Here is a 19,399-nt window from a genome sequence, read left to right as displayed (position 1 = left end):
ACTAATTAAAAGTGAATCTCAAGGTGTTTCATGAACAAAGCGAGAAGTATCATCTGGTTCACAAAGCGAGTCTGCCCATTGTCGCGGCAAGCGATGCGGCGGTATTAATATTAAAACTCGATGCGTCCAGGAAATTGCTATCATACTTGATCTCAAACTGTCAATAGACTCGGCGTGTGCACTGTGATACGCGGAGCGGGTAGCGGTACAACCATAACTATTAAGAGCGCGCAGCGCGTCGGTACGATATGGATAAAATTCGAAGCGCAAACGAGACGCTGAATTATGACTTTCACGTGAGTGAAAAGCACGGAGCGATTGACGCGCGACGCAAATTTTATGACGTGAGCGCCAAAACCATTTTTACCTAATTGCAAGTAAATTAAACAACATAACAAAAAACAAAATGGCCATGTTCAAGATAAATACCTAATTTATACAAAACAAAAATTTAAGAAAATAAGTTTGCTTTTCCTGAGATTGAAAGCAAAATGACCTCTGCCTCCGACTACGGAGGGTGTGGGTTCAAATCCGGCCCGGGGCATGCACCTCCAACTTTTCAGTGGTGTGTATTTTAAGAAATTAAATGTCACGTATCTCAAACGGTGAAGGAAAAACGTTGTGAGGGAACCTGCATACCAGAGAATGTTTTTAATTCTCTGCGTGTCTGAAGTCTACCAATCTGCATAAGGCCAGTGTGGTGGACTATTTGGCCTTACCCCTCTCATTATGAGAGGAGACTCGAGCTCAGCAGTGAGCCGAATATGGGTTGATAATGATGAATTTACTCGTAAGCGTAACAAATCCAGTTAACAAATTATTAACAATCAAAATGAACAGACGCACAATGTTAAGTACTGGACTGTAGGCAGCCCATCTCATCCACGGCGCTGGTGACGTCATGAGCACAGGCAAACCGCACCGGAAGTAATCAACAACAATCCTAACACTGTTGCAAACAGTCACAATAAAATAGAATTAGATATTTTTTAAATCGCTCCGCTAGGCACTGAAGGAATATGAACGTTCCTCTATTATCCATGTTATAGAAAATTGTGTTTCAAACACTCAGCAGTAAGGTCTATTTCAGATTAAAGAGTTTGCTGAAAGAGGTGTTAATGAAATAGAAATGAGTGGCACGCTTGGTTTAAATGAATCGTAGGCAAACGGATAGCCTTTGTGTTTGAAGAAAAATAAACAGTCTTTTAATATTAAATGGGATCTGTTGATTCATCATCAGCATCATATCAGTCGATGGACGTCCACTGAAGGACATAGGCCTTTTGTAGGGACTTCCAAACATCACGATCCTGAGCCGCCAGTATCCAGCGAATACCTGCGACTTGCTTGATGTCGTTAGTCCACCTGGTGGGGGGTCGACCAACACTGCGCTTTCTAGTACGGGGTCGATATTCCAGCACCTTGGGACCCCAACGCCCATCGGCTCTTCGAATTATGTGCCCCTCTCATTGCCACATAAGCACCACTATTGGTTCATAATATTAGAAAACTAGCGAAAGCCCGTGAAATGCTGTTTTCCGCAAATCGCGCCGGAAACGTGGATTTTTTCAGGATAATAAGTAACCAAATTTCTGCTCCAAGGTTTTATTTGTCATTGTACCAAAATTCATCTTAATCGGTTTAGCCGTAAAAATGTTTTAACAGACTTTTGCAAAAAGAATATTAGTGTGAATCGCTATAGTGTCCAGCGAAAAAAAAAAAAATAGGAAGATTTTTTTTACCCTTTACAAGTTAGCCCTTGACTACAATCTCACCTGATGGTAAGTGATAATGGAGTCTAAGATGGAAACGGGCTAACTTGTTAGGAGGAGGATGTAACCTCCTAACCACCTCCTTTTCAGTTTCTACACGACATCGTACCGGAACGCTAAATCGCTTGGCGGTACGTCTTTGCAAATGCGGATACCGTGGCAAATTTATCCATGAAGGCTTAATGCTCAACTAGCTCTAGATTTCCTTACCACCTTCAAGTTAAGTGGCACCGTCTAGGCAAGACCGTTCTACTGTAAGCTACTTCGTTGCTTATCATCAGGATCGCAGTCAAGTTCTAGACTTCCTGCATCGTATTAAATGAGATATGGCGAAGCTATTATAACTAAGCTAAGACAAGAAACAGAATAACGGGTATGTTTAATGCACTTTTGAAATAAATCTACTCGGAACATGATAAATTTGAATGAAGATTTAAGAAGTAATATTTTAAGTTTGTTTTGCAAAATCTGAAGCGAGCAACTAAAATCATGACCGTCTCAAGAATAAATGCAGTCTTGTATAAATCAAGGTTTATTGGCACCGAGAGAGCCATATCATTTCGCAAGATATCCATTCAGGAGCTATGCCAGCCGTGCGTGGTTTGAATATGGACCAGTCGAATGCAAACTTAACTTTGCATACTATAAAGTAAGCTCTGCAAAATCCAATCTCTATATTAAGAGTAATAAAGTTGAATTTTGTGTGGCAAAAAATTGTAGTTGCAGTTATAAAACATCTGATTTTCACGTAGCGCCGCACACTATCTGTCAAACCACATAATAAAGTGGGAATGAGTTGGCTATTTTTTTTTCAGAGAACTCTAAATATAGCAATTTTTGAATGACATCCTTATTTGTGTAGCTGCCGCAGATGGGATTTATGTGTTTACTCTTGGGTTCCGTAACTTTTTGTAAATTAAGTGTCGCTTCTGATTTTTGGACTTTATTCTAGTCTTTGATAGTACTACTTAACTGTTTTAGTGGGCTTAGTAAACTTAGTGTTGCCTAATGCCTAGTCTCATATAGTTTCGTCGTATAATCCATCTTCTTTGATTCAGAGACTTGGAACTGAATAATCTGCCTGTTGATTGTAAAAATAACTTGACTACAATCTAACCTGATAAGTGATGATGCAATCTAAGAAGGAAGCGGGCTAATTTCTTAGGAAGAGAATGAAAAACTACACCCCTTTCGGTTACGACATCGTGCCGGAACGCAAAATCGCACAAGATAAAGAAATTTGGCGCACAAGATAGTCTTATAGAGATAAGAAATAGTACATATGGGTAAATTGAACTTGTATCTCTTCCACGAAAATCTGCATTGTCACTTTACAACAAGTAAGATAGCTGTCATGGGCTAACTTGTTATAGAAAATGAAGTCGGTTAATAATGCCGTTTAATTACGTACACAGGAAAATTACGTAATATACGGGATCTAAATTCTTCATTATTCTGCTGCCTTGGTACTTTATTTTGGCTGCAGCTTCAATCTACTGTAAGAAGAACTATTGAAGTCCTGGCTACGTATGAGTGGACTGGCATAAAAACAGTCGGAGAGCACTTATAAAAGAAGATATGGATATAAATTCTTCATTATTCTGTTGCCTTGGTACTAATAATTGGTTGTAGCATTGTGATACGTATTCTACCGGTTTGAGTCTACTGTAAAAAAAAGTATTTAAGTACTGGCTAGGTAATATATGGGAGTGGACTGGCATAAAAACAGTCTGAGAACTTTCCCACATAGCCATGGACAAGGAGAAGATTAGGAAATGGACCGCCGAGCTTCAGTAATGGAGAGGCACATAAAAAAGAAGATATGGGATCTAAATTCTTTATTTTTCTGCTACCCTGGTACTTTATTTGGGCTGCAGGGTTGCGAGTCGATTGCTGCTGGTTCAGTCCATAGTAAGAAGCCGCGTAAAAGAACTTTGCCTAGAAAAACACACAACACACACAACTAACACAGACAGACACGTATACTTTTAAAAGTTGATGGTTTAAAACACGCTTGATTTTAATTTACCCACGTCAATCGCACTGTGTTGACTGCGCGAATTATATTTCGCCAAAGCAAAAGCTTTATCAAATAAAGTAAGAAATCATAACGTTGTAATGGCGGTAGCCAATTTGTTTTTTTTTTCTGTTACAAAAACAAATAAAATGGCCTTAATTTTTAAGCCAGGGAAAAGTCGTTAGCGTTAATTTATAGCCTATTGTTGTATACAGGATTATTGCGCGTAGTCGTCAATTCATAACATTTTTATTTTCACTTTGGAAAATTAATATTTGTTATATGTTTACACTACCTGACGCCCCGCGGTTTCACACTCGTAATGCTGTGAGAATACGGGGATAAATATAGCCTGTGCCACTCACAAATAATGTGACTTTCTAGAGGTAAAATATTTTTTTAAATAGTAAATTCAGAGATTACCCCCTATAAGACCACAAACTTTACCTCTATAAAATAATATTGAAGAACCGACGAACGTTGGGGTCAAAAGGTGCTGGAATGGCGACCCCACACCAGAAAGCGCAGTGTTGGTCGACCCCCCTAGGTGGACCGAGGACATCGATTTATCGAGCGGTCGCACAGAGCCGCTGCGCTGCATGCTGGCGGCTCAAGACCGATGATGATGATGATGATGATGATCCCCTAAAACTACTAAAAGATTATTAAAAGACTACTAAAAGATTAAACACTTCTACTAAGTACATTGTCGACTTTGCTTAGGAAAGCGCTGTGTTGATCGATTCTACACCAGGTGGTGGTCATTATAAACGTGTCTCAGGTTTTGAGGCGCCCCTGGTGGCTTATGACCGTTGCATATGGAATTCCCCACAAAAGGCCTATATCGTGCGATGGACGTCTATCTGTTGATATGACGAAGATGATGATGTTATTAGTCGAATAATCTATACTTCTATACTAATATTATAAAGAGGAAAACGTTTGTTTGTTTGTAATGAATAGGATCAAAAACTACTGAACCGATTTTAAAAATTCTTTCACCATTCGAAAGCTATATTACCCTAAAATAGTGTTCCGTAAGATTTTTGGGTTTTTCGAACACAAGGTGTAAAAAATCAACCAGAAAGGTACGTGTAGGGTAGGGATAGGGTAGGGATAGGGTAGGGGTAGGGTAGGGGAAGGATAGAGGTAGATAGGGGTAGGTTAGGGGTAGGATAGGGGTAGTTAAAAGTTAACATCGAGTTTTACGCAGACGAAGTCGCGGGCGTCCGCTAGTTAATAATAATATTTATCTAACTGTTTTGTTGTCTGAAAGAAGATAATTACCAATAAAATCCTCTTCTTTTATAAGTGATTAATATTTTATTTGCTTTTTAAATACAATGGAATTGAAAAGGGTAAATAAGGAGATACACAGACAGAGTTCGTTTTGCTGGCAAGCGGGTATCAAAGAGGATTTCTAACAAAAGCTACAAGGTAAGAAAACCATGAGACAATCATAACATCTAATGGTGCGTGCAAACGGAGACCATATCTCAAGTTTATCGCCCGTAGTGTGATTTTAGGTGCAGATAACTGTTTTGTGTTCGCTCATTTTATTACGATGTTTTATTTCAGGCGATAAAAAGATTAGGGTGTATGCAAATATATCAACGTCACGATGATGAAATATATCACGAGGCTTAACATGGTATGCCTCAGATTAAAAACAGCCTAATATTGTAGGACTTTTTCCTTGGTAGCTCTAAGCGGGCTGACTTGTTAGGAGTAGGATAAAAATCCACACTCCTTTCGGTTTCTACACGACACCGCACTGTAACGCTAAATCAAAGGATCAAAAAGATGACTTTTTAAAAAGAGCAAATTGTTGAGTTTCCTCGCGGCTCTTCTCCGCAGAACCTGCCTTCCGAACCGGTGCCAGAGTCTTCACAAATAGTCAAGTAACGTTTCAAAAGTGCTTGTTAACAGAGGCTAAATGATATAAATGAATTTTGATTTTGGGTTTCAGTAGTCAGGTATCTATTTCTATCACAATCACACAATAGCATTTGATCCAGATCTCGAACCCTGGACCTCATTATCTTTAGCCGAACCTTCTGACTACGGGGCCAACAAGGTATGTTTATGTGTAAGAGTACCCTAAACATAAATAATCAAATTGGAGATTATTTTTTGCGATCCATAAAATTCTTATAAAATTATCATAACACCCTTCTCTAAGCGAGGGTGAAAAAAAAGCGTAGCAAATTGATACGCGTCTAATGGATTTGATATAGCACTCTCTTATCTCGTTAATATCCGTAATTTAGAGAGATTTTGTTCAAAGATACTACTTCTTGAGAGGCATTATTAAAACTTTAGGGGGTATCATGAAATTTTATTGACGCTTTTACCGATTTCCAAAACAGGAGGATCCCCAATATTTTTTTTGTCACATTATGTTTGTGTGTAGGTACCTCACGGAAGACGCAACTTAAGTGCTTTATGTTCTGTGTGTGTACTTACACTTAGCATCAAATAGGGCGCTATATCTATATTAATAGGTATTATATAGCTGAAGAGTTTGTTTGTTCGAACGCGCTAATCTCAGGAACTACTAGTTCGATTTGAAAAATTCTTTCATTGTAAGATAGCCCATTTGTTGAGAAAGGCTATAAGCTTTATATTATTCCCGTATTCTTACGGGAACAGGAACTACGCGGATGAAACCGCGCGGCGTCAGCTAGTCTTCCATACAAAACAAAATAATCCACTGGCTACTGACTATTATCTATAGTAGTAGAGTATACATACTGTATACTCTACTACTATCCTACTACTCTACTGCGGTGAACATCAGTTAATAAATAAAATATATTTTTATAATCGTTGGTCTAGTGGTAAGCCTATGTTGTTTCAGATCATCAATCCTGGGTTCGGTCTATAAGTTACTGTTAAAATCAGCCTAAAATTGGGAATTGGTGGTGTCACCCCGTGCCTCGTAGAGCACGTTAAGCCGTCGGGCCGGTCATTATCATTAACATCTGATAGTGATCGATGGTCGTTGCCAGGAGAGAAGGAGATAAACTTGTTATCACTGGCAAGAAAGGAAGGGAAGACCTCGAGGATCCATACCACTCTCGATACAAAAATGCACGAAGCTCTACAAGTCGAGAAACGCCGAGCAGCGTGGAAAAAGTCTTGAATGTGTGACCCTCACTAATGAAGAACACGACGCGGAGAGAGAGTGGTCGATAATGAATTTAATATTATCACCCTAAACCCGCTAACCCGCATGGTGGGCCTATGCTCCATATGCTCTCTTCTGTAAGGATAGAAGCCCGGCCTTATACTGAGCCGGATAAATGAGCTGAAAACGATGATTTTTTTCAGCCTAACTAGTTTCACTTAAATTAATTATTATTTTGTCTCCCATGGAGTATATGACAATAAGTTCTCATGAACCATGGGACAAGGTTAACAACAAATTAAAAACCGATACACGTGACGAGTGATTAACTTAAAAAACAACGAATAATAATTCGAACACCACATGGTTAATAAGGAGATGACCGCACTGGAGACTTGTCGTTCGTTTATTTAATCTATTCAATATTAAGAGCCGTGATAGCCCAGTGGATATGGCACCTCCAACTTTTCAGTTGTGTGCATTTTAAGTAATTAAATATCACGTGTCATCAATCTTCATTTTAAGAAATTAAATTTCTTAATTCTCTGCGTCTACTAGTCTGAATTGGGCCAGCATGGTGGACTATTGGCCTAACTCCTTTCGTTCTAAGAGACTCGAGCTTAGCAGTGAGCCGAATATAGATTAATAACGAACGAACATTATCGGCCTATTTTACAGGTCCAGGCACAATAAAGAAGGGATATGGATTGGCAATGGCAAATTGCATGGGTTGGCAAGATTAGGATGAGATTTGTTTATATCACTACAAAAAGTTGCAAAACAAAAAGTCGCTAATGTGACCACAAGCGAAAGCCGAATTAATATGTTTTGAAAGAAAATAAGCAAGCGGCGTATCAAAACACATTGAAGTTTTTTCAGTGTTTACTTAGTCCCTGCAGCCTGCGGGACGGAGATTAACGTTGTGACAGACAAACGTGGATAAATCACTGGTATATTAACATTAGCGGATGCTCGTGACTTTACTTGCATATATGAATGATTGGAATTCACAGCTTCGATGATACCGAACTATGGCTAAGGTCTAGAAAAAGTGGCTAAAGTCATATGCTCGTTTACTTACACAGCTATAAGTCAGTGGCGTGCATATGGTTATTAACTAAGGTAGGCATATTAGTGTGCACTTCATAAATATGCATAAATACAATACCTAAAAAAAATAAAAAATATTAAAGAGCTTCATACTTAGATATGCTCCTTATAACAAGTTAGCCCGCTTGCATACTAGATTACGTCATCACTTATCACTATATATACATAATAAATTATATGGTTATCAATAGTTTGGCCAGGAAATTTTTAGGCAACCTACTCGCAATAGATATTTTAACGTAAACGTAAACGGATCTTCTACAATATGTAAGTCTAGACAGTGACGTCATTGCGACAGGAATAATAGCTTCGTTTGCTATATATTATAAAAAGTTACCATAAAATAATTTAATGCATCACAAAAATATTATTTAAAACAGTCCAAAATAATGGAGATGTTATTTATTATGAACAGCTGATAAACAAAAAAATGACACTGGGTCACACTTGTGACACACGTGATAAACAAATTGAAACTCTACAGTCCTACGCATAAAGATGAATTTTCTATAGCATGAAAAAATGGATGTTCCCAAAAATAGATTGATAGAGAAGTGAGTGTCATAAATTTGGGACCAATTAAGTGTCGTATGCGAGGAACGGCGAAACAAAAAATGTGTCAAAAAATGGCCATAAAAAATTAAAACCCGTAACATCTTTTATGGTTTTCAGATAACAGTTTCAAGCTGTTATCTATGATGTGTTTATGGTTTTTTTTAATTCATAACTAGGTAAACTTAAAACTACACAACTTTTTTTTTGTTCATATAGATCGGCTGAATCACATGTAGAATAGTACATTATAACTTAATAGATAGTTATCATTATTCGTACCGTATTTTTACCGTATAGACATCCGTGATAGCCTAGTGGATAGACCTCTGCCTCCGATTCCGGGGGGCGTATGTTCGAATCTGGACTGGGGCATGCACCTCCAATTTTTCAGTTATGTGGATTTTAAGAAATTAAATATCACGTGTCTCAAACGGTGAAGGAAAAACATCGTAAGGAAACCTGCATACATGAGAATTTTCTTAATTCTCTACGTGTGTGAAGTCTGCCAATTCGCATTGGGCCAGCGTGGTGGGCTATTGGCCTAAAATCATGTCCACGTGGAATGGTGTCAAAATACTATTGCGGTGAAATGATTCGGGGAAATTTTTTGGCACTGTGACTCCATAGCCCAAGGGTCTCCACGACCAAAGGAACAAATATGTAACTCTCAGTCAGAGAGGCATACTTGTGTCATTTACCAGTTTTACTTAATATAAATTGAAATGGATGACACTAAAAGAGGAATAGAACACAAAATTCTGATATTGTATGATTTCTGTCTGATCCCACAAACCACCTTCACACTGAACAGTTAGATTCATAGGTACGAATATTGATTTCCCATGAGTACTATGTCATATGTATTACGCTATTAGTGTGCATCCTTGTGTTTTATAAAAACTACTAGCTGACCCCGTGCGGTTTTACCCACGTGGTTCCTGTTCCCGTAGGAATACAGGGATAATATATAGCCTATAGCCTTCCTCGATAAATGGGCTATCTAACACTGAAATAATTTTTCAAATTGGACCAGTAGTTCCTGAGATTAGCGCGTTCAATCAATCAAACAAACAAACTCTTCTGCTTTATAATATAAGTATAGATATCAATTGATATTTTCCTCCGTGGTGCAGTGGCAAGCGCGGTGGGTTTACAAGAAGAACGTCCTGGGTACGATCCACGGCTGGGCTGATTGAGGTTCTCTTTATTGCTCTAGGTCTGACTGGTGGAAGGCTTCGGCCGTAGCTAGTTATTACCGTACCGGCAAAGACGTACCGCTAAGCAATTTAGCGTTCCGGTACGATGTCGTGTAGAAACCGAAACGGGTGTGATTTACATCCTTGGCCCGCTTCCATCTTAGATTGTATCATCGCTTACCATCAGGTGAGACTGTGATCAAGGGCTATCTATATACTTGTATATAATAAAAAAAAAATTTACTTTTACTTGATATCATGCCAGGGTCCCTTCTCTTAGCTAACTTGCACGAAGGCACGTACATAGAAGGTTAGTATAATCTGTGGTATAGTGTCAGGTTTGTACTAGTCAGTCACACCTGACTGCGTATTCTGAAGATTGACCGTGGAGGCCCTGGCGACCGACAACGGTAACAGATTGTGGTGTAACCACAGGCTAGACTTTACAAATGACACGGTGCGAAGTCTAGCCTTGCGCCCTGCCTGCCCAGTGTGATCATTACTGGGCATCCATTTGTACGATTTAATAAATCTCTTCTCGGACTTATATTCAGTTAGATACCGCTTAGGATTTATCCTAGCATGCTCACTAATGATACTAAAATAAATTCTATATAGACCATAGCTGAGAATCGAAACCCTCTACTAATCTCATATATCTCTTAGTCTACTAATCGGTTAAGTCCATCAGAATCAAAGTAAGATAAAATTAGACGTAATTATGTTACCCGAAGAAATAAAGGTACTAAATTATTAATTATTATTTTTTCAGACGAAAATTATCAACTGTGACATTGAATTTGTATTGTTGAGTATTAAGTTATTATCTTACCAATACTTCTCTTATTTAATTTATTAGCTGACTCCGCGCGGTTTCACACGCGTGCTTCCCGTTCCCGTAGGAATACGGGGATAATAAATAACCTATAGCCTTCCTCGATATATGGGCTATTTAACACTGAACTAATTTTTTAAATCGGACCAGTAGTTCCTGAGAAAAACGCGTTCAAATAAACTAACTCTTCAGCTTTATAATATTAGTATAGATAACGTTTAATTTAAAAACCAAAAGCACTCACAGCAATAAATTAATGTAGGATGGATGCAAGGCGGTCATAGTACAGCTGTAGAGAAGTATTACTTCAAAATGGATCGTACTGCAAAATGATTTATTCACAAAGAGTTATGCTGCGTCTACATCTTAAATCTCACCTTTGGCTCAAAGGTAACCTCGTTGGCGGAATCCTAATAGGTTTTTGAGATCATCGATAAAATGGAACCGATAATGCTCGTCTCGATTTCAGCTCGAGATTAAATCGATTCAGTGAATTTATAATGATATTGGTACTGTAGCCATTGCACTATGTTTTATTTGACACATTGCTTTAGTGATGTCCGAATCGATTCCTATTTGCACGTTGCACTTAGTAAAATTAATAAAGCTTATTTTTGAGTCGATTGTTTTTGGTATGGATATTTAACATGATTAGTTTTGTCCGTGTGTGGCAAATCTGTTCAATTATCAAAATATTTTTTGTGAATGAGAAATACAGTTAATTCATAGAGTTCATCCAAGAATCAGAAAGTTTTTGAATGTATAAAATCTCTAATGCTTTTATATTTTCCATTTTCCTGAGGTCGTGTTAACGTAACGTAACATATTTACTTTATGTTACGTGTGTTGTGTAAATTATATCGAGTCAAACTAAGAAACTTGCATGAGTACTGCTTCAGCACTATAACTAAACACGTCTCTAAATTGTTACAAAATATATAAACGAAGTAATATCAGAAAGGAATCTAATATAAATTCATCACCATAAAAAACCTTATACAAAAAAAAATTGTGAAAGCCTGCAGTAGTTTAATGAATACTAAGATCATACCTAAAACACGAAATTATTATCTGAGTTTGCTGTAGTTTCATTTTCCATTTTCCGACATTAATCTGGTGACTTTTAGCTGTTTATGTATATCTAGCATAATAAAATTCTAATTTTATAATTATGCTAGTTAGGATATATTTTTTCGTGTAAATTAAATTGTAAAGATTTTTTACATAATATTACTGTCAAATATGAAATGGTAAAATGGACGAAGTATTCAGATAAATGCAATGCAATTTCGCCCATAATATCGTTATATTCACAATAACTGGAAATAATATATTTGGAAGGAAATGAATAAATATGAACATTTCACGATAATTTCAGTGTGTAATGGGGTAGTTTAATTAATGTTTAAATATAATTAAGTTATTTTGCTGGTGCTGCTTGTATTATTTTAGTGCTATTTATAAACAATTTTATTAACATAGTTAAAATGTTCACAAAACATACTACGAGTATTTATCATTGCCTCGTAGGTTAGCCTGGGGCTTCGAATCACGAGGTCCTGGGTTTGAGTCTTGGGTCACCTGTGAAATATTGATCGTTTACTTTTTCCACGATTCTTAGTAAAAATTCTGAGCTAGGAGTTGGTAAGTTGGTAGTACCCTGCCTAGAAGAGAAAGCTGTCGATGTCCGTTATTATTATTAAGATCTCATAGATTGGTTTCAAAAGTCTACTTGAAATTAATGAATTTTTAGTATTGTATTTTGAATTTACAGTGAAAACAATGCCGCAACTGTTAATAAAAAATTTAAAAAAAAACGATATTTTTACAAATTTTTAAACGGTGTCTATCTGAAACTTTAGTTTTTTATGAAAGACTAGCGGACGCCCGCGACTTCGTCGTTAACAACGAATATTCGGCTCACTACTGAACTCGAGTCTCCTCTCAGAATAGTCCACCACGCTGGCCTAATGCGGATGGGCATATTTCACACACGCAGAGAATTAAGAAAATTCTCTGGTATGGAGGTTTCCTCACGATGTTTTCCTCCACCGTTTGAGACATGTTATATTTAATTTCTTAAAATGCACATAACTAAAAAATTGGAGGTGCAAGCCTAGTCTCGGAGGCAGAGGTCATATCCACTAGACTATCGCGGCTCATTTCGCCCGCGACTTCGTCGGCGTAGAATTCAAAACAACAAAAACAAACAAACAAACAAAAAGTAGCCTATGTGTTAATCCAGAGTTAAATTTATTTTCATTCCAAATTTCAGCCAAATCGCTTCAGTAGCCTGCCGCAGCGTAAAAGAGGAATAAACATATATTCACACTTACACATTTTCACACTTACACACACACTTTCGCTTTTATAATAATAGTGTGTTGTTATACGCTCGCGATTGAATACAATTATGCCAGGTGACTGACAAACTAGGACTGCCAAATGAAATCTCTCCTTCTATTATATTTTCTATAAATAACTCTCCTTCTATTAGGTATATTTCCAGCTAAAAAGTTTTAATTTCATATAGAATTGACCGGCGCGAAGTTCGATCGCGAAAACATTAAGAGGTAACATTTCGAAAGGAGAAGTTCGAACACTTTAGCAGACATTTTAAATCGTCCATCGCGAGTCGCGTAAGATATGAGAATCTGAACGAAGCGTACTCGCACCAGATACACATCTCAGCCGAGTATCTACAACTCGGAGCAAACTTTAACGTCGACTGTCGGAGACTTCGCAAAACTTGGCCTAGATTATTTATGTCGCGTCCCAAATTACTTGGCCGTTAAAGTGTGAGATTTTTAATGGGTTTGAACTATTCCAATGCACATGCATAGTTTTGAAAATTGGAAATCTTGGCAAGAATATAATTAGTGACTCCTTTTTTTTATTATTTACAAGTTAGCCCTTGACTACAATCTCACCTGATGGTAAGTGATGATGCAGTCTAAGATGGAAGCGGGCTAACTTTTTAGAAGGAGGATGAAAATCCACACCCCTTTTCGGTTTCTACACGACATCGTACCGGAACGCTATATCGCTTGGCGGTACGTCTTTGTCGGTAGGATGGTAACTAGCCACGGCCGAAGCCTACCACCAGCCAGACCTGGACCAATTAAGTAAATTTCAATTGGCCCAGCCGGGGATCGAACCCAGGACCTCCGTTTTGTAAATCCACCGCGTATGCCACTGCGCCACGGAGGCCGTAAAAGACTCGCATGATGATACGTCCATTGGTCAATTTTATTTACCATAAGGGTGCTGTATCCACTAGAGATGCGCTTCGCTACGTTTTATTCATTGGTGCAGTCGCGTGCGCGTGTGATGTCTGCCAATCCGCATTGGGTGGGTGGTGGACTATTGGCCTAACCCCTCTCATTCTAAGAGGAGACTCAAGCTCAGCAGTGAGCCGAATATGGGTTGATAATGATGATGATGAACTGTTCATCGATAGGCAATATTTACAAATAGTTAAGAAATATCTGGTAAAAATAAAATAAGATTTATAAGTGAAAAACTTTTTTACGTTTGTCGCCCAAGTAGAAGAGATTTACTAAGTTTACGACTTAAATATTTCTTTGTTTGTTTTGCAAGTTTCCCTCAGTGCTCGCTTTTAGGGGCATTAAGTATGTATACAGCTTTTACGCTAACGTGTTACATTTTCACCATTCTTGTCTCAGTGCTGTTGTTTCAGAGTCCTTTGAGCAGGTCTGAAGTTGTCTTCGCACTAGGTATTCTTATGTCAACAATCAACATGCTGTAAATTGTAGCGTAAAATAAAAAATAAATAAGGAAAAAAACATTTTTTAAGAGTTAAGCAGTTTATTATAGTATGAAAGTACTAAGTATTACTATACACAAAAAGAACTAGAAAGTAACTAACTACAATATTGGGTGGAGGAGCTTATAAGCACGACAATAACAACATCATTTAGTTAAAGTAAATAAACATCTCTGGACTTTAGTTAGCGGTAATTAGTCATTAGTAATAATCGTTAATAACATCATTATCACCAAAAGTACACTCATATACGAAAGTCTTATACAAAATAATAGTGTACAGTGAGTTACAAAAGTAATCTTAATATTATAAACATTACAACAGTTCGTTTCATGTAGGATGGTGCGGGTGACAGCCACGATTCACGATTGTAGTACTATGAACGTCATACAGACGACTGTTACTGTACAATAGTATTTGTTCTGACAAATGTTGTGAATCATAACCTTTGTTCGACATTAATTTTCTTATTTTTATAATCACCTCTGCTAAAATAATCTTAATCCATTGTTTGGTTGTTTATATTTGGCTCATTATTGAGCAGCAGAATCCTCTCCTCTCAGAATGAGAGGGGTTAGTCCACCACGCTCAATGCGAATTGACATCAGACATCACACAGTCATGTAGAGAATTAGGAAAATTCTCAGGTAGGAATACAGGTTTCCTTACAATGTTTGTCCATCATCGTTTGAGCCATGTGATACTTAATTTCTTAAAACCAGTGGATGACCTCTGTCTTAATTCGGAAGTCGTAGGTTCAAATTCAGCTCGAATGCATCTTTATGTGGAGCGATATGCATTTCAAGAAATTAAATAATACGTGCACGTAGTAGCTCGTGTTTAATATATCCTGTGAAATGTTCCTCTGTTTATAGCCGATAGTTTTGAAGTGTTTCTCTGTTTATAGGCAATAGTTTTGAAGTGTTTCTCTGTTTATAGGCAATAGTTTTTTAGTGTTGCTCTGTTTATAGGCGATAGTTGTGAAGTGTTCCTCTGTTTATAGGAGATAGTTTTGTAATGTTGCTCTGTTTATAGGAGATAGTTTTGTAATGTTGCTCTGCTTATAGGCGATAGGTTTGAAGTGTTGCTCTGTTTATAGGCGATAGGTTTGAAGTGTTGCTCTGTTTATAGGCGATAGGTTTGAAGTGTTGCTCTGTTTATAGGCGATAGGTTTGAAGTGTTGCTCTGTTTATAGGCGATAGATTTGAAGTGTTGCTCTGTTTATAGGCGATAGGTTTGAAGTGTTGCTCTGTTTATAGGCGATAGGTTTGAAGTGTTGCTCTGTTTATAGGCGATAGGTTTGAAGTGTTGCTCTGTTTATAGGCGATAGGTTTGAAGTGTTGCTCTGTTTATAGGCGATAGATTTGAAGTGTTGCTCTGTTTATAGGCGATAGGTTTGAAGTGTTGCTCTGTTTATAGGCGATAGGTTTGAAGTGTTGCTCTGTTTATAGGAGATAGTTTTGTAATGTTGCTCTGCTTATAGGCGATAGGTTTGAAGTGTTGCTCTGTTTATAGACGATAGTTTTCTAGTTACCATCTGGTCAGGTCTGGTTTGGTCTGTCCAATGTTAACTTGATAACTTTGTCAGATTGTTTTAGTTACTTTTAATAATTGGAATATGTTGTCGCAATGTACTTACGAGTATGTCACCAATTTAGATGTCAGTTAAACTTATAGGTTTTTCCCCAACAAATCTTTTCATTTAATGATGTTTGTTCCCGTCTCCGACTAATTGGAATAACAATATAATACCGTTTGTAGCATTTTTGGTACAATTATAATGATGTTAACATTAACAACCTTATATTACTTGACCGTTACTTGCACTGTTACAATGGCAACAAACAGCTGAATTAAAATCGTTTTCCTACTTCTTTGGTGATACAGTAAGATACTATGGTCTATGTAGTGTAGTGATTAGAAGTAATACTTCTAAATTCTCGTCTGTTATTCTACAGAATTTACATAATTTTTTTGAATAATCTATAAGTATTCTCCTTTCCTTCTTATCAATACTCTATACTAATATATAAAGCTGAAGAATGTGTTTGTTTGATTAAACGCGCTAATCTCAAAAACTACTGGTCCGATTTGAATAATTCTTTCAGTGTTAGACAGCCCATTTATCGAGGAAGGCTATAAGACCCCGTATTCTTACGGGAACGGGAACCATGCGGGTGAAACCGCGCAGCGTCAGCTTGTTAGTCATAAAGATTATTAGGAGTGGGAATAATAGTACAATAACGATACGAAAACGAACGATATTAATATTAATCGAGTACCTACGACCGCATACTTGATGTATTTTGGTGCGATATATGAAAGTATTCAAAAGAAATCACCATTATAATAACTGGGACTGACAGATTAACATGATCTGATCGGAACATAAGGGTATAACGCCGCCGACTACCCATCTCCATTACTGGAACTTTCTTTCGAAGGGAGAAAAGATTATTCAAATGTTTCATAGCCTTTTGGATTTCAACCTGGGATTCCCCCTCAAGATCAGAAACCACTGAGAGTATTTTCTAGACTAATAGGTCAGCTAGGGTTCAGTAGCAATATTATTTTGTCCGAAGACACAAAAGCTTACCATTGAAGTAGCGAAGTAGTTAGAGTAGACAGTATCTACTCTAAACATAATATACGTACTATGCGTATCTAGTATATACGCATAGTACGTATATTATGTTTATTGAATAAACTTTTCATCATCATCATCATCATAATCAGCCGATGGACGTCCACTGCTGGACATAGGCCTCTTGCATGGACCTCCAAGCACAACGGTCTCGAGCCGCCAGCATCCAGCGGCTATCTTGATGTCTTCGATCCAACCTAGTGGGGGTCGACCAACACTGCGCTTGCCGGTGCCGGGTCGCCATTCCAACACCTTGAGACCCCAATGTCCATAGGCTTTTCGAACTATGTGGCCTGCCCATTGCCACTTCAGCTTCGCGACTCGTTGAGCTATGTCAGTGACTTTGGTTCGTCTGCGGATCTCCTCATTTCTGATTCGATCACGCAGATAAACCCCAAGCATAGCTCTCTCCATCGCCCGCTGAGTGACTTTGCGCCTTCTAATAAGGCACATAGGTAGCGACCAAGTCTCGGATCCGTAAGTCATCACTGGCAACACGCACTATTCGAAGACTTTCGTCTCGTTCGAATAAACTTTTACCCAACTTTAATATTAATTCAAATTTTAAGAATTAATTAATGAATGTGTTAATAAAGTAAAAGTTGTCCAAGATTATTCAAAGTTAGATCAAAGGTTTCTGTGAAGAGTCTAGCATAATGAATCTAGAAACTTATATTTTTGGGTCTAAGATTTACTCAGTTCTGAGAATTAAATACAAAAACCAGACAATAATAATGTTTTCTTATTCTTACTCGTACTAGGCAGATCTTTCTCAGAAACGTCTTGTAGGATATCAACCTTGAAAACACCACGCTATGTTCCGTAGGTTGGCGGACAAAGAATTTACCTAAGTTGTGTATTTTGTAACTGGTCCTAGGTTTTGTTCTCAAACTAAATCAATTTATGAATTTGTCTCTACTTCAAAGTTTAAGGATGTGACGCACTATTAAATACAAATACATTTTTTGGCATGAGCGTCATCATCATCATCATTGTCAACCTATATACGGCTCACTGCTGAGCACGAGTCCAATAGTACACCACACTGGTCCAATGCTGCTTGGCAGACTTCACACACGTAGAGAATTCAGAAAATTCTCAGATATGCAGGTTTCCTCACGATGTTTTTCCTTCACTGTTTGAGACACGTGATATTTAATTTCTTAGCGTGCGGATCTCTAATTCGATAGATTTGTATGCATTGGCTCGTCCGCCCCATTTGTACGGGACCATGCCGAGCGACTCATAACTTATGTTGACATGCGATACATCAGAGAATATTCTCACAAATTTTATCTATGAATATTGACCACTTGGAAACAATGTGCTTATTTTTTTTATATTATAAAAATTCTACTGCTACTACCTGATGCTTTACCCGACTGCAAGAAGAGTCATGTTTTTCGCGCGTATCTTGTATGTATATGTCGGCGGAGCAGACTAAATACTACTTCTGATATCGGAGAAGCCGTAGTCTAAGAGCAGATTCTAAGCTTTATGTGTCAAGCTCCCTGCAACCCGCTTCATGTTCTCGGTCCACCTAGTGGGGCTTCAAGCGTCTATCGAAAAGTCATTCAAGATAATATGAGAAAAAACGCTATTTCGTCACCGAGAAAAAAAAGTTGTCTATTATTCTTTAATAGGAAATACCCGAATTTGTGAGGAAACGTTAACAGCGCGTAATTTCCTGTGACAGAATCTTCCCCCAGCTCCGACGATTATCAGATTTGATATTATGAGTATGAAATAATAACCTTTTTTTTTTCTCCCTCGGCCTATAAAAGGAAATTGTTATGGAAATGTCTAGGGATAAAAGCAGGGTTGCCAGTTCTTGTATAAAACTCAGGGAATTCCTGGAATTTCATAATTATATTGTTTCATATTCATCTAGTCTGCAATTACAGAATGTAAAAAAACTGTGATTGTTATGGGCTCTTCTCGGACCGAGGTGCGTTTGGAGCCCTCGTAACTTTAATTTAAGTTTTCGACTATAATTACCACCATTAAATTAAATTAAATTATGACATTACTTGTCGTTCCAAAATTGCTTGTAAACTAAGCCTAATTTTGAATTTGAATTTGAATTACGTGTACAGCTTGTAGCTGTAAAAAAAGCTATGTATAATAATACTTTTTAAATGAACAAGTTAATAAGTTGAAATGAGCAATTCCTTGAGATGACTGATCAACACATCAGGTGGCTTATTCACTAATTTGGTATTTAATAGCAACCTATTAAAACAAGCATAAAATCAACATTCACACAGTTCCCAGTCCTGTGTGAATACGGGAATTAAATATATGTTATGCGCTCATAATGTAGCTTTCCATTTGTAAAATAAATTTAAAAATT

Source organism: Bicyclus anynana, chromosome 7, assembly GCF_947172395.1.
Source record: "Bicyclus anynana chromosome 7, ilBicAnyn1.1, whole genome shotgun sequence".
In the NCBI taxonomy this organism is placed as follows: domain Eukaryota; kingdom Metazoa; phylum Arthropoda; class Insecta; order Lepidoptera; family Nymphalidae; genus Bicyclus; species Bicyclus anynana.
This window is presented reverse-complemented; position numbering follows the sequence as displayed.